Source organism: Macaca mulatta, chromosome 12 (genome assembly GCF_049350105.2).
Source record: "Macaca mulatta isolate MMU2019108-1 chromosome 12, T2T-MMU8v2.0, whole genome shotgun sequence".
NCBI lineage: Eukaryota > Metazoa > Chordata > Mammalia > Primates > Cercopithecidae > Macaca > Macaca mulatta.
Genome location: NC_133417.1, coordinates 118285674 through 118312838, shown reverse-complemented (window position 1 = coordinate 118312838; position 27165 = coordinate 118285674). Strand labels below are relative to the sequence as shown.

Genomic DNA, 27165 nt, shown 5'->3' with positions numbered 1-27165 from the left:
GGCCAGCATTACAAAATTCTGACATAGTGTGGGGCTAAAGAGCAGTCTAAATAGAGATTCTAGATAAAAATGATATAAGAACATAGTATAAAGTTAAAACAGTAGAGAAAGATGTAAAATGAAAAAAGCTCCACCACTCAAGTAACCTTAGTCCTCAGTTTCCTGTGCTACCAATTCCTTAATTATTTTTCCATAATTTTTTAGTATATACTAGCACAATTATGTGTCTACATATTTTGTTTCCTTTCCTATTAGTAATACAAATAGGGTTGCATGGTGCATACTTGCCCTATGACTCAATTTTTAATTTAGGATATTTTTTAATACCAACATTGTTCTTGGGTGCATATAATACCTTTATACACTGATGATACTTGGTGATTTAATTTACTCCTCATTCACTGTTGGACATTTAGGTTGTTTCTACATTTTTGTTATTATGTAGACATCGTTTCAGTGATATTCTCGTTCATTCATTTACCTTCCTTACATCCTTAGGATAACTTAACTGTATATTTGTTATGTCAAGAAGTCTTTGCAATGAATATTTTAATAGATAAAGTGTGGCCAAATTGCTCTTTGGAAAGTATAACAATTTACACTACAACTAGTAATATGTGAGTGTCTGTTTTCTTACCTTGACAACAATGCATTTTATCCATTTTAGTTAATCTGAATGGGGGAAAATGGTATCTAGGTGTATCTGACATTTCTTAATTATGGTTTTTTTAAACATAATTTCAAATGTTTGTTGGTTGGAAATTCTGTATTTAATTTTTGTTCCTGAAGAATATTGCTGCTTCAGTGTCTGGGAGAAATTATAATTAAAAACTCTATTAGGAACTAGGAGAAAGGGAGAAAAAAGATTTTATTCGTGATTCATGGTTTGAGGCGTATTTATTAAAAGGTAATGGGAGGGAATGGATGATTTGATGTTAAGTAGAAATTTTCAAATGTTATACACTCTAGAACAGAAGATGTGGCTTTTATTTCTGTATCTGCGCTAATTTCACTAGTTATCTTGGTAAATCACATAAGAAACCCTTCCAAAGTATTTAGCATAACAGTTCAATGAAGTTCAGGGGTTAATGAAATCTGAATTGTTATATCAAGAAATCTTGCCATCCATATAGCCATTCTATGAGGGGAAAAGAGTATGTATCTAATAAGAAGTAGCAAACAAAGAATACAGAAAGAAAAATAAGTCTTTACTTAAAAATTATACAATTAATTACATTTAAGTTGCTAGGTGAGGTGTAAGGGAATAGATACCTCATGCAGGATGTAAGGGATAAGGACTTGATTTCTTTTTCTTTCCTGTTTCAAGACTGGTAGAGAACTCTGAGTCTGTCAATTGATTAGCAAGTTGAATTCCCTGGAAACACATAGGCACAGTCTTCTCTTGAGAAAAGCTGAAACGTGGTACTTTTTTTTTTGTATACTTGTTCAGGAAACTACCAGGTTTAGACTCACCCTATACACATGGGAAACTGAAATACCCTTGAGAGCAGAGAAAGTTCATTGCATGACATATACACTTGTACATGAAAAATTATGCATCCAAGTGTGTCGTGTAGTTTTGTAGCTTCCAGTCTGTCCCAGGAACTGGATGGTTTGCAGACTGTTAGAGAGTATGCTGAAGGTTACCTGGGACCTGGGTTTGTTCTTTGACCTAAAGAGAATCCCTAGGCAGAAGGCTTGTACTGGTATCCCTTTCCTCCTTCTGCACAATGGCAGTTTCAGTACAGAGCTGATTGATCTCCTTTGCTTTTTGCCTGTAAAATCACATTTTAAAATATCAGGCTTCCAAGTTCTTTTCTGTGGCTGTGTGTGCGTGTGTGTGTGTACGTGTGTGTGTGCACACGTGGACATGCACCCATGCCATTCATCTCACTGAAAATGATCCTTGAATCAGTTACTTGGAAGTGACCCCAAAGGTCATTTAGAACAACTTCCTAAACAAAGCAAGAATATCCTTGACAGCATGCGTGACAGGTGGTCTCTGGGATTTTGCTTGACCGCTTCAAGTGCTAGAGGAAAGGAAGTTTACTGTTCCATTGCTGATCAGCTCTAAGTCTTAGAAAGTTCTTCCTTATATTGAGTCCTCATCTGCCTGTCTGAAATGTCACTGCTTTTTTTTTTTTTTTTTTTTTTTTTTTACTAAGACTCAAGCTAAGTATCTCATGAGTTTTAGATGCTTTGTTATGTATTAGCGCTTGTAGAGTAGGTTTTCATGTAGGTTTTTAGAGTGTTTTGCATTGGCCCTTGTATTTAGAATACTATCATCATTTCTTCTGAGGAATGATGCCCTCGGTGTAGTGCTTAACGTATATATTATGTCTTTTTCCACCTTTGCACAAACGGCTGCAAGTAAACCATGTAAGTGTGGTAAATAACAAAACAACCAAACCCTGAATTTATTTTCAATAACTTGTATCTTATTAATGTTACTTTTAAGCACTTTACTCTTAACTTTTAAGTCTTTCATTCGACAATTCAAATAACTTATGGTTAAAATAAAATTTTGTACAAGAACTATGCATATTTTGGAAACAGATATCCATTGCTTGTGTTTGCATTTAAATACACAATTTTGACTTTGTGCATAGAATTTTGAGCAGTTACTATAAAACCTGATGCTTTGAGACTTAAAAGTAGGACATAAAGTGAAGAAGGCTATAGGGAGATGTTACAAAACTCACATAAAGAAAGTATGATCATCTTTCAGGATTTTACTTTGTTTAGTTTTGGAAATTCACCACGGTTTCCCAGCTGACATTTCTTAAGAAAGATTCCTAGGTGAAAAAGATAATATGGAGTCCACTGAAAGTGGTTGTAGGCATCCACATTTGTTCCTCTAAGGACATTAGCAACATCTGAATTAGCTTATGACTTCTTATTTCTCCCTTGCCTGAGTGGCAGTTTTACTGTGCCTTTATTGGATTTACTGTTGTAATTAGATACGGAATTGTGCCGGGAAGCATATATTTTAGTATGTGCACCTTAGCAATCTAAATCGTTAGGATGGTGACTCACTCACATTTAACAGGGAAATTAGCTGGCTTCGTCTTTGTGTGAACATCTGGGGAGGAGTTGACCCTAGCTGCAAAAATATCACCAGTGTTCCAGGTCACCTGTGGCAAAATGTAGCCATGTGAAGGGTTGCAGTTTCTTTTGATCATCCAGGCTAGATTTTGTCATTCACCTCTTTGCTTTAGTTTGGAGAATTATCTAAGTAGGAGAATCACTGGCTGACGAATGATTGGATATAAATTTAAGAGCTATGTTAGCCCATTTAATTATGTCGCTGCAGATTTGGTAAGAGTGTTTCAGCAAAGTCACGTAGTACTTTTGTGGTCTGCCATCATGGCAAGAGACATTATGAATTTCTTAGGAAAGAATAATTCTTAAAACCAATTTATTTTAAAAATAGTTATGTCATAGGGCCTTTTTCTCAAACTTGCTTGATCATAAGAATCATCTTAGATACTTGAAAAACATAAACAGTCCCAGACCTCAACTCAAGTATACTGAATCAAAGTGTTCAAGGGAGGAGGAGCCTGTGACTCTAATTCTGATAATCAGGCAAGTTTAGGAAATACTGTCAAATAGTATATATGCAGGGACTTAGAAAAGAAGATAGTGGTTGTGCAATGATAATATAAGGAGCTAATTCCAAGGAGCTATGATATTATAGCATTTTACCATCATTTTACCATCAATCACTAAAATATTCCCTACTTTTCAGAAGATGATAGAAGAATGTGACTGAACTGTATCTTTAGGGTTGGGTGGTAGGCAGAGACAGTTGTAGCTCTTTTCAAGAAAAAACTAAAAATATAAACATATATGTATAATTTTATTGTAGTTTGCCCTCTGTCTCTCTCTCTCTGTCTGTCTCTCTGTCTGTCTTTTCTTTTCCTCTACCTGCCTTTGATAATTTTCCCTTTACTTGGCTTTCTAGGTCTTTTTGATTGGAATGTTTTATAAAATCATGTGAATATTTTTACACTGTATTTTATTACACTCTCTTTTATGTCTGTACTTCTTTCTCAGTTGTATTCCTTCAGCCTGTTTACACAAAATAGACACATGTTCCTGTTTCAGCCAGGGAGTTTGTGCATCTGTTGACACTTCAGAAATAATCAGTTTAGATTTCAGCAGCTGATTAGTGTGCTGTTCTAACCAAACTGAGAAGGAACTCTTAAGAATGGAAACAGATATTATTCTATTTAGTTTTTTGTACAAATACATAATAATGGCCATTTTAAACCAATGCTATAGTTATAAAAGGCCTTTGCTAAAGTTCTGTTTTTCTTTATTATACCTCAAAGAGGCTATCAAATGTTTAGTGACCAGTATTCCACAAGTTGTAACATTCCAGGAGTAATCACAAACATTTCATAATGGTCCTTGTATTTATAGCAACTCTATGAATGTTAGAAAGAATATTGGTAGAATTCCAGGAATATCCTACATGATCTGCTAACAGTTTCAGAACTCCAGCTTCCACATTGAATTACTACTGAATGTAAGAAATATAGCTAATGGTATCAGTGTAGCACCCAAGTACTGATTTGCCTAAGATAGGAAGCCATATCTCCATGAGTTGGAGCCAGAAGGAAAGAAGAGCTGCACATTTTAAATGCGCTTGTACAAATACTTACCTGGTTGACCTTATATTTCTCCAACAGTCTGAAGAAATAGATCAGAAATAGTATCAGAGAATATAATAGAATCAGTAGAAATATTATATAATAGAAATGGAATCAGAAAGCATAAAACTAGTTTCTAAAAAAGATCCTATAGGATAACTGTTATGCATCTGAATCAGTCAGCAAGTATCTATTTAGTACTTTCTGAAAAATATTGTACATAGGACAGAGAAGAAGAATGCATTTTTTTCTTCAAAAGAATGAGATTTCACAATTACATCATACATAAATTAAAAAATTAAATAGCAGTTTAATATTTTAGATGTGAGTTTGAGACATTCAGGCAAACATAGTAAAATTATTTTCATATAATTAAAGTATAGCAGCCCGGGCAACATGGCAAAACCCTGACTCTACAAAAAATACAAAAAATTAGCTGGGTGTTGTGGTACGCACCCGTAGTCCTAGCTGCTTGAGGGGCTGAGGTGAGAGGATCGCTTGAGCCTAGGAGGTCGAGGCTGCAGAGAGCCAAGATCCTGCCACTGCACTCCAGCCTGGGTGACTACATGAGACTGTCTTAAAAATAAATAAATATATAAAGTGCAGGATAAAGTGATTTCTTAGGAAGAATTGTAGGTCATCTGCCTTGCAGTTAGATTTATAGAATTAATCATTGTCTTTCAGTAGTTTTGTCACCTACTTCTGTTATAAAAATTTGTTTGCCATTATTTTTTCTGATAACCTGAATGACTCCCCTTACCTAAGGAATGCAGTCTAATAAGCTCTTTAGTATTTTGTACTACAGCCTTTATTAAACAGCCCAATCTATCTTTTTGTCTTCGTCTCCTGAAATTCCTTTTCACATATACTGTGCTTCAGCCACAGATACTTGCCATGTCTTGAACATAACATATTCTTTCAGATTGCCTTTTCTTTGCATGAACCGTGGATGTCTGTACTTTTTCTCAACCAGGCAAACTCTCAATCCTTTTCAAAAGTGCAGTATAACTGCTTATTTGAATTTTTAGTTAATTCCCCATATTTCTACAGCACTGAGTATGTACATGTATCTATTGTAGTATTCACATTATAGTGTTATTGTTTTATATCTTTGTCTCCCATATTAGACTTTGAGCTCCTCTGGGGCAGACTGTGTCTTGTTCATCTGTGTACCTATAATTTTGCCCCTGTACCTGGCAGAGAATAGGTGTAACACTTCCCATTGTTTTATGAACAAATGACTAAAAGGAGATGAATTAACTTCCATAAAGTGGATGGGATTAGGAACTGCCCTTGAAGAAAGAGAGATGGAGTTGGCTTCTTTACCTGGGGAATGAAAAGAGGGAGAGACCCAGGCTCACATAACATGTAGTCTACCTTGAACAGCAAATTCTTTTCTCCAAACAAACAGATACTATCTCACTAAAGTCAAATAAGTGAGACTACTTCTTTCTTTGCCAGGTACTTACTGACTACTAACTATTTTTCTTCTCCTTCAGGATTGCTAGTAAAGGCCAATTTTGATCTGATATCACATGCCCTTATGCACACAGGATGTGGTAGGGATCCATATACGATGGTGATCTCTGAACCTGTGTCTATAGAGAAAGCCTTGTATTCAGTACCCAAGTCCATTCAGGTTGGCTTCAGGCTTATTCTTATAACTCGGAGCTGAGCAAGATGGATATGTCTATAGCTGTGCCTCATAGTAGGGTAGAGTATTAATACAAAAAATTCCTAGGGACTTCCTTATATGTGTCATCTGTAACACAATAACAACAGAACAGTGGTACATCCTTTCTTTTTTTTCTCCTTCTCATGTTTCTTCTTTCCCACACTTTCATCTCTCTTGTTTGTGCTGGCTCGCAGCTTTAGATTTTTAATGAAACTTCTTCTGACTAAACTTAGGGAAATTTGTTTCATCTCAGTCATTTGCTCTTTGTCAAGCTGACCTATTTCATTAAAAAAAATGAGGTTGTGGTAGGATGAGTACTTAGAATGCAGGAAAGGGGCATGCCACCAGTGCCCTAGCAAAGGTTATACAGATAGGGCTGGCTTTAGAGAATTACCTATGAATTGTTTTTGGGCCCCTTTTACTATTCTTTTTTTCTTTCTTAGCACTCCCATTTGCAAACCCACTTCCTTTGTGGTACTTGCTTGCTGCTTCGCTGTCCTGCTCAGTCCTGCCTGACATTCAGGGTTACGTGATTCTGATACGTGTCTTCACAATCTTTCTTTATCCAAACCAAAACCTGCCTGTGGACACTAGGAACCCTTTCCCCAGCTTTCCATCCTGTCATAGAACAATTCAAGTAAACGAATTCAAGCTGAGGTTTTTGAGACTGACATAGTTTAATAGGTTACTGTTGTTTTATAGTAGCATAAATGCCTTAATAGAGATGTCTCTAGAAATTGGTTCCCAAGCCATAGTAGGAAATTTCTGATAATGGAGATTTCAGGTACCAGATTGTGCTGGAGGGTATGGAGAAGAAGTTTGGGAGAGTGAATGTTATTCTTTTGTTTTCTGTCAAATTAATACCATTAAAGTAACTGTCTTTGCAGCCCGAAGGTGGTACCAGACCTGAGTAGAGACTTTTTTTCACAAGCACAAAATATTAGCACTAATGACTGACTTTGTAGTTCCAAAAGTGTTAGAGAATATTAGAATCTGAAAGTGACTCTTCGGCCACTCTCTGACCCTGTTCCAAATAATTTTTTGAGAAAAAAAGTTTTAGGTGGCATTTGTAAAGCTAAACAAGAACTTTGATTAATATTCTTTCAACTACCTTTTTAGTTTGTTAAGTTAGTGTTTTTTACTTCTGTTGTGTTTTAATATAAAGAACTTCTAGTTACAGTTTTACAAATATAGAACACATTTACAAATGTCTTCGAATACTGCATAATATATAGTCGATAGTCTTAGCACAGAGCCCTCCACCTAGCTAGCCTCTTCTGGATAAGCAGTTCTCAGTTATGTGTAGTGTTGAAAAGGTGTGCTCATTTAATTATTTCCACAGTTGTCAAAACTCTGTCATGGAAAAGAATTTCAACTATTTTGATAAAGCCCCTATAAAACCACAGCTTCTAATTATCCTTAAAAATGGAAATGCCACAGGTATAAAAAATATATTTTGCAAAAATATACCAAGTGTTTCTATTGTGGTGTCCAATTCACTTATTCTAGGGTAGAAGGAAATCCTGGTGTGTTAGAAGACAGAGTAAAAAGTCCTTAATGTAACAGAGATGTCTTTTAAGTCCATTTATAAGTCATCTTTCTTTTTTAAATAAGAATGCCTTTTTGTTCTGTATCCTGATTATATGTCGTGGTTATAAGAATCTATACATGTTGTAGAACTGAATGCTAAAAGGAAGAAAATGCTCATATTTTTTGTATGATAACTTTAAAAATAAAATGAAGGGATTAAAGAATGTATTTTTCATTTGAAACACTGCTAAAAATGGTGGTTAATTTTCATTGAAAAAACAATTAAAAGGCTTAGTTAATGTGACAATTGTAGTGGGATTAATAGTATTATACAAACTAACGCTATGAGGAAATACATTTTAAATCACAAATCAGAATTTGGAAAATACACTTTCCTCTGTTCATTGTCAAGAGTGGGAAACGGAAGCATTATAATTAGCCTTCTGGTGCAAGTGGAGATAAATGCTGTTGTAGTGACCGCAGTGATGGATGTAGGGGCTCAGGATCAGAATTTGAAGAGGGTAGACCTAGAGTAACTGTTAGAGCCCCTGCCCTTAGCAGGGCAGAGGTCTTGACTATTGTACAGTTAACAGCTCCTTGCTGTGCCTAGCATTTTTCCTGGAGTAGGTGTTCAATAACTACTGATTAAATTCTGGGGCTTAGGTTCAAATCTTGGCTCCACTTACCAGCTGTGTGATCTTGGATATGTTACTTACCCTCTCCATGCCTCGTTCCTCTCAGCCCTAAAGGGTGTGAAGAACATCTCTCTCATAAGACTGTTGGGATAATTAAATGAGATTAAGCTTTTAAATCTCTTAGCAAAGTATGGAGCACATAGTAAGTGTTCCAATAAATGTGAGATATGATTTTTCAGTAACTGTGGGTTGAATGGCAGTATCTCATAAGGCTTGTGTTGGGGAGGTAGTGTTGAATGACAGTTGCTCCTTTCAATGTTGGTTTGTTTATTGGGGTCAGGAGTTTTTGTGAAATTAATTTCTTTCACTGTTCAGCACAGAACACTCAGATGTCTAACATTTTAATGTTTATTTCTTCTCTTCCTTATATACCTCAAATTCTGGGCTTTTTACCTATGGAATTTACTTTAAGTGCTATTGAGTACAAATTATAAGGTACAACAGTTAGGTGAATTTTTTATAATATCGGTTAATTTTTCCAAATTGTGATTACTGGACATGAAAATTGTGATTTTTATAAAATATATTTTAATGATATATGTTTTTAAATAAACATTTTTGATAGAATGAATGCAGGTTAATTAACGAGAAGGAGAACATGTACAAGTAAAAGGAAGTTTGGGCTAAAGCTGTCATAATTGTACATTCAGAGCCAATTACCATACAAAATGATAAGAGCAGATTTTTGTGTGTGTGTGAGACAGGGTCTCTCTCTGTCACCCAGGCTTGAGTGCAGTGGTGCGATCGTGGCTCGTGTCAACTTTGACCTCACAGGCTCAGGTGATCATCCCACCTCAGCCTTCCAAGTAGCTGGGACTACAGGCATAGGCTATCCTGCCTGTATAATTTTTTAAATTTTTTTTAGAGACAAGATCCCACTATGTTTCCCAGGCTGGTCTCGAGCTCCTGGACTCAAGCAATCCACCCGCCTCGGCCTCCTAAAATGCTGCGATTGCAGGTGTGAGCCACTGTGCCCCCAGCCTGCAGAAATTCTTAAAGAGCATTTACTGTGTATTAGACATTGTTCTAAGTGCTTTGCATATAATTCACTTAGCAACTCAAAGTATAACTGTTTAGATTATTTTCTGTGACTATGTAAACATGGAAATGGATGGGATTGTATAATAGAAATTATTTATGACATAATTAATTTTCCTTTAACATTGTATGTCCTCAACACTGTTTCATGTTTCTAAGTACATGCATATATTATAATTATTAACGGCTACAGAGTAATTCATTCTGTGATAATGAACTAACCGGTATCTCTTTTTTGTGTTCCTGTAACCAAGAAAGAGTTTAACATTTAAGAGGGTAGTAATATGATTTTGTTTTTCTAAAAATAGTGTTATTAAGTAGAAGGTCAATAAATTATAATTTATTATCCCTTTATATTAAAAGAGGTCCAGGCAGTGCTTTGCTATATCTAAGAGTTTTACCTTGTTTTTGCCTTGTTTTCCTTGTTTTACTCATATACAAAATAAGAAAGCTCTGATGTTACACAGTTGTTTTTTTTTTCTGTCTTACACCCATACATTGTAACAATGTGATGGCTATTTATTTGCTAAAATGCTTTAAAGTGAAATAAAATCTAAGTATTTATTACACTATATGAATATTTTTACTTTATTGGTTTACTGACATTTGGTGTTTAGCATTTCCATTGTCTTTTAGTTTTGATGGGAAAAGCTTGGTCTAAAACCAATTATGACTGTTCCAAGATTGTAAATGGGACATACTTGTTGAGATTCACATGGTTTGAGTCATGCATTGCCTTTACCTCTCCCTTTAATTTATTTTTAAGGCAGGAGTTCACATTATGAATTGGTTTCAGGGTGTGAACATCAGTCTCTGATTATAATTCAGGAGATATGTGGATCTGAAGTTGATGGGCAGGCTGCCTGGTTAGCCAGGCAAGCTCCCATTATCTGAAGAACCTTGGCTGATTAGTTGGCTATCATTTTGAGAGACCTCACTATGAAAACCGACATTTTCCCAGGGTGGCAGAGAGATAAAGGAAATATTCGCTATGTGGTTAAATTCTTCCATTGTTTTAAGCCTATAGAATTTTATTTAATAGTATAGCGTATTCAGGAGGAGACTAGTGTTATTTACTCTCTAGTCACTGTTTTCCTTCCTCATACCTCAAATTAGGATTGTTTCATAATACATTATATTATTTTCTTAGACCAGTGCCTGACATTCATGAAAACTTCAGTAAACATATCGAATACTGAATAAATGGAATTAGGTTTAGATCTGTGTAGGAACATGCAGTATGCTTTATTATAATGTATGCGATTGTATGTATTTATTATCCAGCTTTTTCACAGCTGCCATCGTCCAGCATTACCTACTATAGCTGTGATTCTGCCTTCTTTGAGCCAGATAACTACTCTGTTGCAACTTTTAAGGGTTAACGTGCATTTGCCTTCATTCTAGAAATAGGTTTATGCTTTTGTTTCTTTGTTTTTTTTTTTGAGACGGAGTCTGGCTCTGTCACCAGGCTGGAGTGCAGTGGCGCAATCTGCGCTCACTACAGCTGCCTCCCGGGTTCAAGTAATTCTCCTGCCTCAGCATCCTGAGTAGCTGGGACTACAGGTGCGTGCCACGACGCCCAGCTAATTTTTGTATTTTTGGTAGAGATGGGGTTTCACCATTTTGGCCAGGAAGGTCTCGATCTCTTGACCTCATGATCTGCCCACCTTATCCTCCCAAAGTGCTGGGATTACAGGCATGAGCCACCGTGCCTGGCCATGCTTTTGTTTCTTAGGAAGTTTTTGCATTGATCAAAATCATATTAAATCAGTTGCTGTTCAGGTTCACATCTTCACACTCTTTGGAAGACTTTTGGAAAACTCTCTTACCCTGAGTTTCACATTCTCTTTCATATACTTTATTTTGGGAAGGCATTTGGTTCATTCGGTGTCATACATCACATGGCCAATTAAATAATCACTATTAATTCCATTTCTCAATTCCATCCAACAGTAAATAAATGGGAGAAATAGGAAAGGAAGAAAAAAACTTGGTTTTTAAAAGTATTTTATTTAATTCAAAATGAAACCATTTTAGATGTTTCTGTAACAATTTACATTTAGGATCTCTCAAAGTAAAACTGTCAGAATACTTGTCAGAGTTAAAAAAAAAAAAACCCTTTGCACCTCTGCACCTATAACACACACACACACCTTTTTATTATGGAGGAAGATTTCATTTTAGATTACTCTGAGGAAGAAAATACTTTTTTTGAAGAAAACCTATTGTTATCATTAGCAAATATAAGCACTGAAAATATATTGAAAACTTTCAGTCAGCTATTATTTGAACTTAAAATTTGGAGTTGGGTGTCAATGTTAGAGATTTTAGGAAGACGTTTAAGGCAGAGAACCAGGCTCAAGAGATGTATTAGACATAACTGATTATTACAGCTATATTAGGAGGAGTTCCGGATTGCAGTTGCAGCGGGAAATAGGCATTCTGGCCATTGTTAGCACTTGTCATCCTTGTGATGAGTATAAAAATAGCTATTTACCTTTATTTCTGTCAAACTTGTGTACCTTGCCCCTCCTTGCTCAATAGATGCCAACTTTAAGAATATAATCCCAGGCACATTTAGAAACATGCTAAAACAAAGCAAACACCTCCCTCCACCCCTTCCCTACAACAATTAGAAAAAACATATGTGCCAAGTATCAATAGGTACATCTTAAGAAAAGAGCAACAACCAAACTTCTTACTTCCAAAGTAAATTAACTTTGAAACATGGTTCTTTGTTTTTTAGAGAAACAGATATTTGCATAGTTAGGGGATTTCTTGAGCTTGTACCTGAAAGTAGGTAGCATATTTGCCAGAGGTAATTTACATTTTAATACCATCTGCTGTGCACAAGGGATAAATCCTAGCAAGTTTGTATAATAGTAAAATGATAAGAAAAAGCTGTTCTTCATGGGCTCTAAAGTTAACTTTGAAGAGGTCCCGAAAAACTGAGTTAAGGAAGAAATAAGATTATTCTTTCCTCCAGGCTGATTTTGAGATGTTTAAACTCCTAAATGCTGTAAAGTTTAGGCTACTTTCTATATACCATTTCAGAATGAGTTCGAGTTATACCTTACAGATCTCCACTATGTCTCAGTGTTATCAACTTGTTTGATAGCTGTTGGAGCAAGGAACATCCACAAAAAGCAGGAATAAAAGAGACACCTTAATGATTATTTAACTTAGCTAATATTTACTGTTATCTCCAAGGTCTTGAAAGAGAAGATCCAGTTCAGATTCACATTTTTTTTTTTTTTTTTTTTTTTTGAGACAGAGTCTCGCTCTGTTGCCGGGGCTGGAGTGCAGTGGCCGGATCTCAGCTCACTGCAAGCTCCGCCTCCCGGGTTCATGCCATTCTCCTGCCTCAGCCTCCCGAGTAGCTGGGACTACAGGCGCCCGCCACCTCGCCCGTCTAGTTTTTTTTTTTGTATTTTTTTAGTACAGACGGGGTTTCACCATGTTAGCCAGGATGGTCTTGATCTCCTGACCTCGTGATCCGCCCATCTCAGCCTCCCAAAGTGCTGGGATTACAGGCTTGAGCCACTGCGCCCGGCCCAGATTCACTTCTAAAAACAATCAGATACTTAGATTACATTGGCATGCTCATAATTATTTTTATGAGATGATAGGAAGTCTGTATATTTAATGATTTCTCCACAGTTTTGGTATTTTGGGGATGCAGGTTTTTGTTTTTGTTTTTTTTTTTTAGCAACTGTAGGATCAAGGGAAAGGTTTTGTTAAACAAATCAAATACATATTTCAAACATATATTTACGTGTATTAATTCATTTAATCTCAATAAAACCCTATGAGGTAGATACTAGTATTGCCTGATGAAAAACTGAGGTACAATTAAAAGCCATTAAGAGGTAAAGCTGTGATTCAAACCTAGGTTGCCTAGTTCCAGAATCCTTCCCCTTAGCTAATATGATAATATTTCCCAAACTGTAAATTTCAATTTATTATGGTTTGGGGAATCAATATACTGTATAGAAACCAATGCTTTAGTAAAAATGATAAGGAATAGAAAATAATAGAATATGAAATATTGAGCTGGGCCCAGTGGCTTGCACCTGTAATTTTAGCTATGCAGAAGGCTGAGGCGAGAGGATCACTTGAGCCCTGGAGTTCATGGCTACCGTGAGCTGTGATCGTGCCACTGCACGATCTGTCACTAGGAGACAGGGTGAAATCCTGTCTTTAAAAAAAAAAAAAAGAAGAAGAAAAGAACTATGATTATGTATTATATTGTTTCATGAAGTCATTTTTCATAAACATTAATATGTATTTGGACATACATAGACATATGTATATATTGAATTACAATAAAAATATATTTTCTATTGTCTGTCTGGGCCAAAAATAGTTTGCAAGCCACTGAACTACACAATCTCAATACCTTGAAAATAATAGATGTTCAGTAAATCTGTACTAAGTCGAATTAATGTATTGTTAAATAAAAAATAACCCATAAACAATGTTAGGATAAAATGCTTCATTAACCAATGAAACTGTAATTGTCAAACATAATCTATTAATTTATACCTAGTCCTTAACCCAAAGTTCTCCTCTGCAAATCTTTCTGGTTGAATTTTTTATTGCTTTAAGGCTTGGCCTCTTGTCCTTTAACAATATCAAGTAATAATAGTCCAAAAAGAAGTGGCAATTTCTTAAAAAAAAAAAAATACAATTTGAATTCCCTGAAAGCAATAATTTGTTATTAACAAAATAAATTTATTTCAGCAATGCAAAGATGGATCAATAATAGGAAATCTAATATTTATCATATTAAAGAGAACAATCATATGATTTTCTCTGTAGACACTGAAAAAACATGTGACAAAACTTAGCAACCATTCTCTATATCTAGTAAATAGAAATAAAGGGAAACTTCTTCAGAGTGATAAAATGTATGTATGTGAGTCCAAAAGTCATCATGAGTCATAGGAAAACACTCAGTAATTTCAGAAACTAGGCAGATTTTGTTTGCTTTCTTTACTCTTTTTTAATATTGTGCTGGACGAAACTGCCAATGTATTTAGATAATAAAAAATAGGATTATAAAAATTTGATAGGCAGAGATAAAATGATAACTTTTTACAGATGATACGTTTTGTATCCATAAACTGCAGAGAATCAACTGAAAGACAAATAATTTAAAAACAAAATAATTTAGTAATAAGGAAGTTTAAATTAACATGCAAATATTTAAATGTGTAATATTTGTATTAAGGAATATGCAGAAGCATACTTAAAATGGGAAAGACACTGTATTCTTTGACAGGTAGATGCAATATCGTTTATATCTTATATTAAACTTCAGGATAAACTCTTTGGAACAAAGATATATACATGAAAGATAACCATGCAAGTAATAGAAGAAAATATGAATGTCTATTATGACCTTACAATGGGAAGCTCTTTTTAATAAAATTCAATATCTGAAAGTCGATTTCAAAGGATTAATTAATTTTAAATAATGAAAATTTCTACATGGCAAAAAATAACATAAATAAGGCCAAAAGATAAATGACGAGCTGGAGGTAAAATTTCCAACTCATATGATGACTTAAAGAGCTAATCTGTCTAATACATAACAGCTCCTAGTAATTGGCAAAGTACAGTCACCATCTAATAGAAATTTGGTTAAATTATTCTAACACAGTTCACAAAAAAATAACATTGGCTTCTACACACATAAAGTTTTTCTCAACTGCACCCAAAATAGGAAGTATATAAAACTATACTGACATAGCATTTCTAATTCATTATATTAGCAAAAAACTGAAAGTTTTATGTCACACTGTGTTGGCAAGGCTGCAAGGAAACAGGGACTTTTATGCATTGTTGATGGGAGTATAAATTTATATAAATGTGAATTGGAACAAATGCTTATAAGCTTTGACTCAGTACTCCTGTTTCTACAAATTTATCTTATAATAATTTGTCAAATGTTGAGTGCACAGATTTGTTCATTGCAGCATTGTTTTTAACATCAAAAGATGGGAAACATTGTACAAACAATGCCCATCAGTAGCAGATTGATTAAATAAATTAACTATATCCAATAATTGAATATTATGCAGGTATATAAAAAATAAGAATCTTATGAATATGGAAAGATTTCCAAAATATATTGCTAAGTTTAAAAAAAAGGAAGGGGCAGAAGAAAATAAGTTGGGCAAAAAAAACCCCAGAAATGTTTACTAATAATTATTTTCAAAAACTCACAGGATATACAAGAAGGTAATGAAATAATTACTTATTTGGGAGTGTATAGATAGAGGGATGACAGCTGAGCAGATGAAGGGCTGGGATGGAACAAGACTCTTCACTAGATATACTTTTATACTTTTTGATTTTTGAACCATTCAAATATCTATCTATTTTACAACAACAAAACAAAAGGAAAAAAAAACACTAATAGTAACAACTAAACCACACTAAATATTAGTTTTTTTGAGAAAATATTTCTATAGGGTGAGACTGAAAGTGTCAGCCCTTCAACTCTTTGCCAGTGGAACTGTAAGAAACTGATGTAATCCATTAATTTGCTTCTCCAACACCCAATGTAGATGTAGATTCCTTATACTCAGACCATTTTTTGATGGTTTTATTTATTGTGTACATTTAATAATTTTAATTGCGTTTTATGTCTTTGTTTCCTATGCATTAACTCCATCAAACAATTAATATCTAACAGTTTAATTAAGTCAGTAGTTTTAAAACACCAGTTGTACAAAAATGAAGACTAGTGTTGATTTTAAAATTTATCATTTTTGTACAACATGCAACTTTAGAAATGATAGTATTATTTAAAATTTCTGTATATATTTTACCTTGCGTATGTTTTTCTTCTTGAAATATAGCATTGCCACATTGCTATACTATAACATCATGATAATAATGGTAGTGTTAGGAATTTATTGTCATCATAGTACAGTTAATATAAATATATAGCACATAAATGTAAATGAGAACACTAAATATCTGTTTAGAAATGGGATTCAAGAGCTGCGTCTTAAGTTTTGGTAGGATTCATTTAATAGCTGTGTGAATTACTTAACCTTTCAGAAAGTTAATTTCTTAATCTGTTAAAAAACAAGGTGATACTAATACATGTGTTAGGGTTGTGGTCAAGGTTGCAGTGAATGTCTTTATAATACCTAGTATACTGTCTTCAATGCAAGCGTTTATTATTCCTGTGGTTGTGTTAATTATGATGTGTAGCCCTAAAATTTCAAGATGAATATTAACAAGACAATATGCACAGTTTGCCACTACCTATAAGATTTGATTTATTTGAGTAAAATAAAGGGGAGGTGGATTATAAAATTTTCACTGCTATAATTTTGTGTCTGCTTGCATTTTTTACTTGCTGAGAATTTGGTAGAATCAACTGTTAAAATAGCACTTCTAAAATAAGTCTCCCCAAAGTGATTATTTAATGTGGAGAATTAATTACTAATTTGAAATATTTTAAATAGTAGTCAGTTATTTAAAAAATAATATATTAATTGGATAGAATAAAATGGAACTGTTAAAAACCATGTGCTTTAAGAATGATTATGGCATAGAGTTTTTTTAAATACATACATTAAAAAGGTTATACAAGTTTATATAGTAGGATCTCAAATATGTAAATAAAAGCCTGCCATATAGAAATAGATGTATATTTCATAGAGGAGAGATGAGAAGAATATACACCAAATATGAATAGTGGTCATTTTTGAGTGTTGGGATTCTTTGTGATTTTTGTTTGATTTATACTTTTCTAGATTTTACATTTTTTTTTTACAATGAGCATGTATTACTTTTATATCAGCAAAAAAAGCAATACATTTTTATGTATTCTTCGAGATTGAATTGTAGGATGAATAGAATCTAAATATATGTACCTTCTTTTAAAGAAAAGCGCTTTAAAGCTGTATCAACTTTGTTAGTGGAATTTTATTCCAGAAGAGTAGAAGTTGGCACCTGGAAGCACTCTTGGACCGCTTTCCTATTGAGGAGGGGTTTATTTTGGTAAAGTAACACTACCACTGTAGCCCGATGGCTACTGCAGTGGGATCAGATCTCAGGTCACATCAGTTCAGTAGCTCAGCTTGTAGCTCTGCTCTCTCAAATTGTGGGGCACAGTGAGAAGGGTTTTTTGGAAGCTGGTCCCTATGTCTTTTCATGCACACAAATCTGCTTATTATGACCACAGGTCATTGGGGATGGCAGAAATGGTACATAAAGCTAATGTAAGCATAACATTTTACATTATGTAAAATATTACATCATGTAGAAGAAATTTTTTTAAATTTGTAAAATTTTGTCAGAAAACTTTTTTTTTCCCTCAATAAAAATCACCTACTTTCCAATGGATAATTCTACATCTTAGAGTTCTTATTTCATTTTTTCACAGGTTATCCTAGTTGACATCAAAGCAAGCACCCATTTTGAATATTTCAGGAAATCTCATTAAACACTGAAAAGGTTAATGCCTTGTGGGTTTCTCTATAGTAATTTCAATCATTTTTTCCCCAGTTTATATTGACTCCATTCTTCTGACAAACTCAATATGGTGTCACTGCTGTTTTTGCTTCTTTTTGCCCAGTTTAGCATCATACTCCCTGATTGTTTACATTTCACTTAATCATAACTTTTGAGATCTATCACACCTCCCTTTGTTCTAGAGATATGAAAACTGACCTGCACAGTTAGAACACAGGTGAACTTCAGGTTTTTTGACTTCTAATTCAGCATGTATTTTGTTCTATCCTGTTCCAGTATTCTTGGTAATTCTCTAAAATGTTGTCAAGAAGGGCCTAAGATCTTTGTGATCTCGCCAAAGAGTTTATAAGTGTATATGTGTGTTGTTTGTTTTTCCTCCTGTAAGAATTCCTGAGATAAATTATCTGAATTTTCACTGAAAACTCTAATACATGAAGGTAGTTACACAGTTCCAGGAATGACTGAACTTGAACCATGATTTACATACCTTCCCTGTTAAGTGCCAGTCAGGTTCTCACTACAGATGAGCAAATCTGCTTTTTCCACAGTGAGAAAAACATTTAGAGACAATTCTACAATTAGAATTTTGTGATACTAATGGAAAGTACGCGTATGTACACGTACTTAAAATGAGCTATACAATTTGTTGGGAGTTCAGTGATGCCCCCCCTTTAAAAACTACAACTGTGAAGCTATAAGACCTCGCAGTGATGATCTCTTTGTTGATATAAATGTGATAAATCTTGTCTAAGAAATGTATAATTCTTTGTTTTTCTTGCTAAGCCTTAAAGTTCTCATGGGCAAGGGATAAGAAACGGTCTTCTGAGGACCATTGTTTGATTGTCTTTTATTAACAGCCTGAGTGGTTTGTGATGGTCTTCTTTCACTGTGTGTCTGAGGGAACGCTAAGTGTTGTTTCTGACTCTGAGCAGGCTAATTTGCTCATCAGAGACAATGGACCTATTGACAAACAGGTACATTCTCCTTACCCCATCATTCTATATGTGATATAATTGATTTCCAGGTTTATGATTTTCTCCATTATAATTAATCAGCAGCATGATGTATCTGCTGTTTATCATATAATGACTTTCTTAATGGGTGGCATAAGAAATATTTTAAATTAAAATTAAAATTAAAATTTTTTTTTGTCTTTTGCTGTAAATCGGAGAGATAGTTTTTAGTACCTTTGCCCAAGATTACATATTAACCACATCTTAAATATATGTATTACTTAATGTGTTCATCATAGTACAAAGTATGAAGAATAGAGCTATGAGTGAGACTTGAGACATTTCACTTTTAGATTTTTCAAGTGGCAAGACACTTGTAGATATTTAGTCTCAGAAATGGAAAACCTACTAAAAAAACACTTTTTTTTCTTCTTTTCGTCTTTTTTTTTTTTAGTCAGGGTTTCCCTCACTGTGTCGCCCAGGTTGGAGTACAGTGGCACAATGATCATGGCTTGTGTGGCAGCCTCGAACTCCTGGGCTCAAGAGATCCTCTCACCTTAGCCTCTGGACTAGCTGGGGCTAGGGACATGCACCACCACCATGCCTGGCTAATATCTCTCTAGAGCTGAGGTCTTGCTGTGTCTCATAGGCTGGTCTCAAAACTTGGGCTCAAGCGATTCTCCAGCCTCGGCCTCCCCAAGTGTTGGGATTATAGACGTGAACCACCGTGCCTAACCATTTTTTTTTTTCCCGTAAGAATAGTTAGACCAATTCTTCCTTTGAAAAACAGATGTAAGGATCTCTTAAACAGAAAAATAGTTTGGTGCCCTCTTTCCATAATTTTTTTTTCAACCACAGAAGAAATTTTTTTTTAAAAAGATTGATTTTAAAGATATTTAAATACTAATCATTTGGATTATAATTATCAGTCATTATGGTAATGCCTTTTTAAAAAGAGAAATAGCTAATCATGAAGTGTAACAATTTAAAGAAAGACAGTTTAGGTAAATTTATATCTTAAAGTGAAAAATTGAATCGCTTAATTTTGTTACTATATTTTAGGTCATAAAAATATACTGATTGAAGAAAATGTTTTCAAACAAATTGTACATTTATCTTTTGCCCAAGAAATCTATTTTTATCTGAGCTAGGTAAAACTTAAGTCAGTGTAAAACAAGTTGTTTGGAAACGCTTAAATCTTTTTGAAAACATTACAACGAAATAACAAAAGTTTTCCAAAAGGGTCTGGTTAAGCATTGAGCTAGAGCACAGCATTTTCACAAGAGGAGTTTTCAGCAAGATGCTAACCTATCAATAGTTATGGCTGAAGAAGTTCTTTGGTTTTTGTTTGTTTGCAGAATTCTGATTTGTAGCATTTGATAATCACAAATTAAAAAAGGATCTTTGCACTTGTGTTTTGATTTTGGTCACAATTTTATAAATTGGTGTGTTTTGCTGTTTTTGTTAGGAAAAAAATGTAATATACTGACATACCACCCCCCGTTCCCCCCCACTATACTTCTTTAAATGTGCCAGATAAAAATCATTTAATCAAGCTTTTTGGGAATATTTGAGTGTGTCAGAGGTGATGTATTGTGTATAGACAAAGGTAAGAGAAAACCAGTCCAGGAATTAGAACGTCATTCCTGCACTGTGTGTGCATGTGTGTGTTTGGTGTGTTTTTCCTTTGCTCTAATGGTATTCCTCCCTTCCCCCAAAACCTCTGGTGTATTTTCACTAATAGTGATGTCAGGTTAGGTACTTTGGAACAGTTGGAAAGGAAAACAGCAAGGCAGAAGAGGATTGGATCTTCAGGGAATGATTGGGAGGGAAGGCAGTCTAGGGAATTGGTTTCTGTGGGTAGCTCATGAGGGAGAGCTTTGCAGTAGAAGAGGAGTCAAACCTTTTGGGAGGGTCAGGGGAATAAATGGGACATTTCAGGGAGTCCTTGGAATTGAAAGAAGCAGTCAAAGCATTAAGGGAAGTCTTTTCGACACTACTTAAAGGAAGCCAGTGAGGGAAAGCAATGAGCTCCTTTGAGAAAATTCTGGGATAGGAGCATGGGGGCTTGGGAGGGGAGGGAATCTCTAAAGTACATTTGTTGTTGGCTCCACATAGGTCCCTGGTGTGTGAAGTGATCTAGATAGATGTAGTTATAAACGGGTTGTCCCTGTAAATCTGTTTGTATATGTGAATGTCTTTCTGATTTCCCCTTCTTTTTATATTCTTATCTGAGTATGGGAATGGCTGAAGGCTTTATTGCTATCTGTGTGTTGCATGCTATGTGGATCTTTTAAGGCGTGACCTTATCAAAGTTGGCATCTAAATGCAAAAGAAAATGCAGGGCAAGCTTGTTCTAGTTGGGTTCCTGTCACCAGACCATAGCAATTTGGAACAATGGATACATTACCTGAATTCACTGGGAGCAAGCAGAGTCCCTGCTTCTATGCATGCCCTTATCAGTGTTTAAAATAGTGCTTTGTACTCTGCGTACTATCTAGAAGAGAACATCTCCTTCTCATTCTCTTCCTTTCCCTATTCTTTATTAATATTTTGGGGGGGAATGCTTTCATTTCAATAATTAGAAAATGTGGAAAAACAAGATTGCAAGGTTGAGGTGAAAGCAGTACAAGATTGGAAGAATGAAACTCTTTTCTTCACTCAGTAAAATGATACTTTTGGCTCAAGGCCTGGGGAACATAGGCGAGTTAGGATGGTGCAGACAGGACTAGCAACATGTCTGTTAAGGAATGGGCTGAGAACCCCTTGCCTCTGCCCTGTGGTTTACTACTGAATTTGAGTTGTAACTCTTTGTTTTTTTTTGTCCGTTAGAAGCAGTGGTAGAGAGATTACACACTAAGCTTTAAAACCACAGCAAAACAAAACTTTTAAAACACTTGTGTGGTAGCCTCAGAAGACAGGTTAACACATTCTGTTTCAACTGTACTATTAATGTTTTTTGCAAGTTTGTAATACCTCTAGACATGGAGGTCTTTTTCCCCCTTACATTTTATCTATATTGCAAATTGAATCTGAGGTGTGGCATGTGAGCATTAAAATAATGAAAACAAAACACAGTTTTATCCAGGATATATGTAATTTTGAACACTAAAAATCTTTTTAATGTATCATGTATGTAATATAAGTATCATCACTTTTATTCAATACATTTCAAAATATACTACTCGTTTTAGCAAATTCAAAGTCCTTTTAACATTTTCTTACAAATCTGATATCACTAAATTTGTAACTAAGGAATTTTATGGTGAGATTATTTGAGCTTTGTTTATTTCTGTAACAGTTGTTCTAAGCTATAAAAACGAACATCTTTAACACATCTGTATAGATTTTAAAAAAGCTTATTTGTAATTTAAACTAGCTTCAAATATTTTGCTATATTGCTATTTCCCCTGTTCAAAGTTTACAAAACAAACATTTATTGAAGATCAGAGATGTCATAGTTTTTTTGTAAGAAGACATTTCCTTTCAGAGAGTGAACATAGAAATAAGGAAGGTTAAGGAGATGTCCTATCCTTTCCTTAAAGAAAAAAGACCTATTTATCACTTGCCATCTTATACTCATTCATTCATTCTCTCATTCACTATGCATTCAGTAAGTGCCCACTAAAGTTTTCTTAAGCCTTTCTTTTCATTCAGTCTCTGCTGATTTGATAAATCAGAAGGTTATCTTTGATAAGTATTCATATAATACTTTTTATTATCCTTTTGTGATTATTAAGCTGTCTGTCCAAGCTTTGAAGACAGTCTGCAATCCTTCAAATTTAAGCATTACCATTAGTTGTGATATATGTGTATACATGTCTTTTGGTCTCTCTATCATCATTTATCACAGTCTATCATTGTTTACCCAAAGGAATAACTAGCTACTGACTGAATGACCTTGTGTGAATAATTAATATCTCTGAGCCTCAGTTGACTTACCTGTACAAAGTAACAATAATTATATTTTTTAAGATTGTTAGATTAGTTGTATATTTAAGCCCCCTCTATAGTATTTAGAAAATGTGAGGAGCGTGGTTACTTATTATTGTTTATATTGCCATTATCCTGACCACTATATGGACTTGACCCTCCAATTATTTCCTTGGGTCCATGCCATCTTACCTCTCTTATTTTTCCATTACTGCTTATCTCACAATATTCGAGAGTAAAAAGGAACTTTTTTACAACCAAAGGCTACCCATTTGTCACATATGCTTTCATCTTGATGCCTTCATGCATGCTGTTTTGCTTACTGTTGTACAGCAGCAGAATATTACTGAGGAAGCACTTCTTTTTTAAAAAAATTTATAGTACAGCTGGAAATATGACAAGAAGAATAGAACAATTGATTATTAGTTAAATCAACATATTATTCTGTAAATTCAGGAAAATTGAGACCCCCCCCTTCCTTTAAATGTTATATTTAGTCTTATTAAAATTTATTTTGCTATATGCTGTGGATTTTTATTCATTATTTTTGTTTAATTTCTAATGAAGAGTTATTGAGATTTTATGAGATTGACATCTTATTTCCTTTACAAATTTCCTATTGCTTGTACATTGGGAGCAAACCAAGAAGAGGTGCAAAAACAACCTCCCAGCTTGTCTTGGTGAATTGTGAATTGCTCTGGTTTATTCTTGTTTATATTACATTTAATGAACAAGTCCTGTACGGTACTATGCATTTTAATTCAGTTTTGAAAATTATCAATTTGCAAATTTTGTCTTTTTCCACTTTCTTTTTCTGCTTCAAGAGCTTATTACCTTTGCTCCAGCTGAATAAAAGTTGGGCAAACAGATACCCTGACAACTGCCAACAGCACCACGCCTTGACTTTCCTGGGTACAGAAAGTAGTCAATATTTCTGGGACTACACATCTGTCCCGTCTGAAAGATGCCACTCACAATTTCTAATTTAAATACAGTATGACTGAAAAAATGAAAATCACCACTTCTTTAAAAATGTGTATTGTATTTGCTTCTTTCCTGGTCTTACCAAAAAAAGTAAAAAAGATCCATGTAGCAGATTCAGGTCTATGCCTGCAAATTGCTTCCTGTTTTCTTGCATGGTGACAATGTTCTAAGTGCCAGTTTTGAATACTAGTAACCTGTCATGGATCAGTTATCTGAAATGGCAGGTTTATTTGTTATGGGAGGAATGACATTATCTCCTGTCCTTTAGACAGAGCTAAAGTGAGAATAAAGTGGTAAGAAAGAATGTTTCTTTGCACTCTAGGTGTGAACGTACTATCATTTGTGCTACTGATTTGATTGCCACAGCTACTATCATTAGCATCTTGGACCAAACATGGAACAAGCTGTACTATATTTCATGTATGATGGAATACAGAGACTGATTAAAAATACTCTTAAAGGTGCTGGATTATTCATTTGATAGCTGATCGTTATAAGACGTTAGGGTCATGCTTTCCTTTGTGGACATAAACATTTTTAATAATTGCTTTTAAAAATTAAATATAAATTTAATTTTGAGCCTAGGTGAGAATTTTCTTCATTTGAACTAATTTTTTTTTTTTGTTATCTCAGAATTATCTTAATAGTAGGTAGTGTCAGTTGCCAGAAAAACCTCAATGTGAAGGAAATTTATATATTATAATTCTTTCCTAGTGTTGTCTTTAGGTAGACTACAGTGAACCTATCTATTCTATTTTAATTCTCATTCCTTTTCTAGATAACCATAGGTAAAGGTCGTTTTAATTTGACCTCTGAAAGAAGAAAAAAATTTTCCCGGTTGGAGAAATAATGAGTAATGCTGGTTTAGAGACTGCCTCTTATCTTCTTCTCAAATCTTAGTCACTACCTAGTCTAGTGTTTTAAATAACTAATGAAAACATTTTTATGGTTTCTGAGATTTTTTTTAAAGCAGGCTTGAAAGATATGAAGTAATTTACTAGTAAACCAAATTTTAACATTATAGACATAAGAATGTTGTTTGTCCATCTCACTTTGTTTCATGATAATATTTTTTCTCCTAGGTGTAGGGAAAATAGGGGATTTTGTTTAATCAATAAAGGGATGTCTCTCTCTCTCTCTCTTCCTCTCTTCCTCTCTTTTGCTCTCTCTCTGTCTCTCTCTCTCTCTCTCTCTCTCTCTCTACCATGGCAGCCCAAATAGGGTTCAACTGTGCAGGTAGGATCTGTATTATTAATTTTCATTATGCCAAAACTGAAAAAACGTTGTGTTGAAATCTTAAAGCACTAGAAAAGTAAATACCTAGAAAGTATTATCTGTTCTGTAAGAAAAACAGCAAACTAAACATTTTAATGTATTATTGACTTTGTTGGATTTATAATACTGGGACTTTTCTTTATACAAGTGCCTGGCCTTTAAAAAGAAATACTACCTAGAGTAGCAACAAGTACTGTTAAAGTTGACAAGTGTTCCTAAGTATATTGTAGTTAGATTAGTGTGAGGAATTTCATTAAAAAATTTAAGTGTAAACCTGTAAGGTTACTTTAATTGGTTGTTTTTCATAGTTTATTTAGTGACTATTGCACAGTAATGCTTTGTATTAAATCAACATTAAGTTAGAATTCAGTGGTTGTATTAAATAGCCTTTTAAGACAGTATGTTAAATACGTGGCTTTCACCAAGGGGCCCCTATGGTATTTTGGCAATTTTACTATTTTTAAAAATTCATACCTACTTTGAATTGAGATTCATGTAAGTGAAACACCATTAATAAGGATTTTTGGTTTTAAATTTTAGTTTGTTTTATTATAAAACAGTCCATATCCATCATTCTTAAAATCAAGTATTCTTTATAACAGTCCTACTTCATATGCAGTCTGTAGGCTGGAAAGCATTTGTTACCAGTCTGCCTTGAAATTAAATATAGAAGTTGAGTAAATGCTTAAAACTGTCACAGAAGTTTGATAGAGTAATACAAATTGGGGGCTTATATTTTGTTTTTGTCAAATTTGACTTTATTATACGAATGTGATGAATTAGAAATTTAAAAAATCAATTGGTCCTTCCCACAGAAGGATATTTCATTTAAGAAATATCACTTTAGATGACATTAGAAGAGTTATCCATGTGCTTAGTGTCAGTTAGCTTAAATGCTATACATTAAAATATAAACATATCTAAAACCCACTTATATTAGTAACTTATGTAGGTAACCATATAATTTTTATAAAGTAACCTTAAATGAAAATGAAAGCCAATTCTTTAATGAGTCTAAAGCAGTAGAGCCTTTACTCATATACCTAGTAATAACTATCATTTATTAAGTGCTTACAATGTGCAATAGGGTGTCTTTTATCTTATTTAATCCTCTAAAAGCACAACGGGATAGGTTCCATATTACCCTCATTTTAGAGATACCAAGCTAAGGGTCAGAGAGGTTAAAAATGTGCTGATGGTCACTGAGCTAACTAAAAAAGCTAACATTAAAACATGCTTTTGTTCGTAATATGATTACACATCTTGTGCTTCACGTTTTTTTCTTTTCTATGAGGAGGTAATAACATGTACTGGGTAAAGAATGTTGTTTTGTGCTTGTAGGTAAAGCTGTGTACCACGCTGTATATCAGGAATTAGTTAGAGCTAGAAGAGGAAAGCTCAAGCATGCAAATCTTCAGTGCTGAGTTGGTATAGGGAGTAAGATGAGGCTTCATCACGTACGTTGCTCTTGATCTCAGAGTCTGTTACCACAAATTGTTGATGAGCACAAAAATTTAAGGATAACATGTTCAAGTTCCACTTGATACAGCTTATAAGATAGAATCCCTTTTCAAAAAAAGCAGATGAGATGTGATTGTTAAATGGCATCTCTCTACTCTTCATGTGTACATAGATATTCAACTTTCAGGAAGCATGTCTATGATATTTGCATCTTACAGTAATATTTACAATATTTGTTTCCTTCTTCAGTCTCTTCAGTTATCTTTATAAAAGAAAGGAGGGTGGGAGGAGGAGGCTGACTTTTGTCATGTAGCTTCCCTCTTCAGATCTTCATCAGTATATGAGTAAACTCAGTTTACTAGATGCTTCACTTCTGTAAAATTCTGTAAATCAACTAGCTAATATTTAACTGAATTTATATCTTGTTTTCTTCATTTGGTCCATTTGATTGCTGATCATTGATATTC

General features: G+C 34.2%; 1 protein-coding gene across 16 annotated transcripts in view; it reads left to right on the top strand.

Moving 5' to 3' along the window:
- The window catches only part of IKZF2 (IKAROS family zinc finger 2), a 156510-nt gene that overhangs the window by 26293 nt on the left and 103052 nt on the right, over positions 1–27165 (top strand).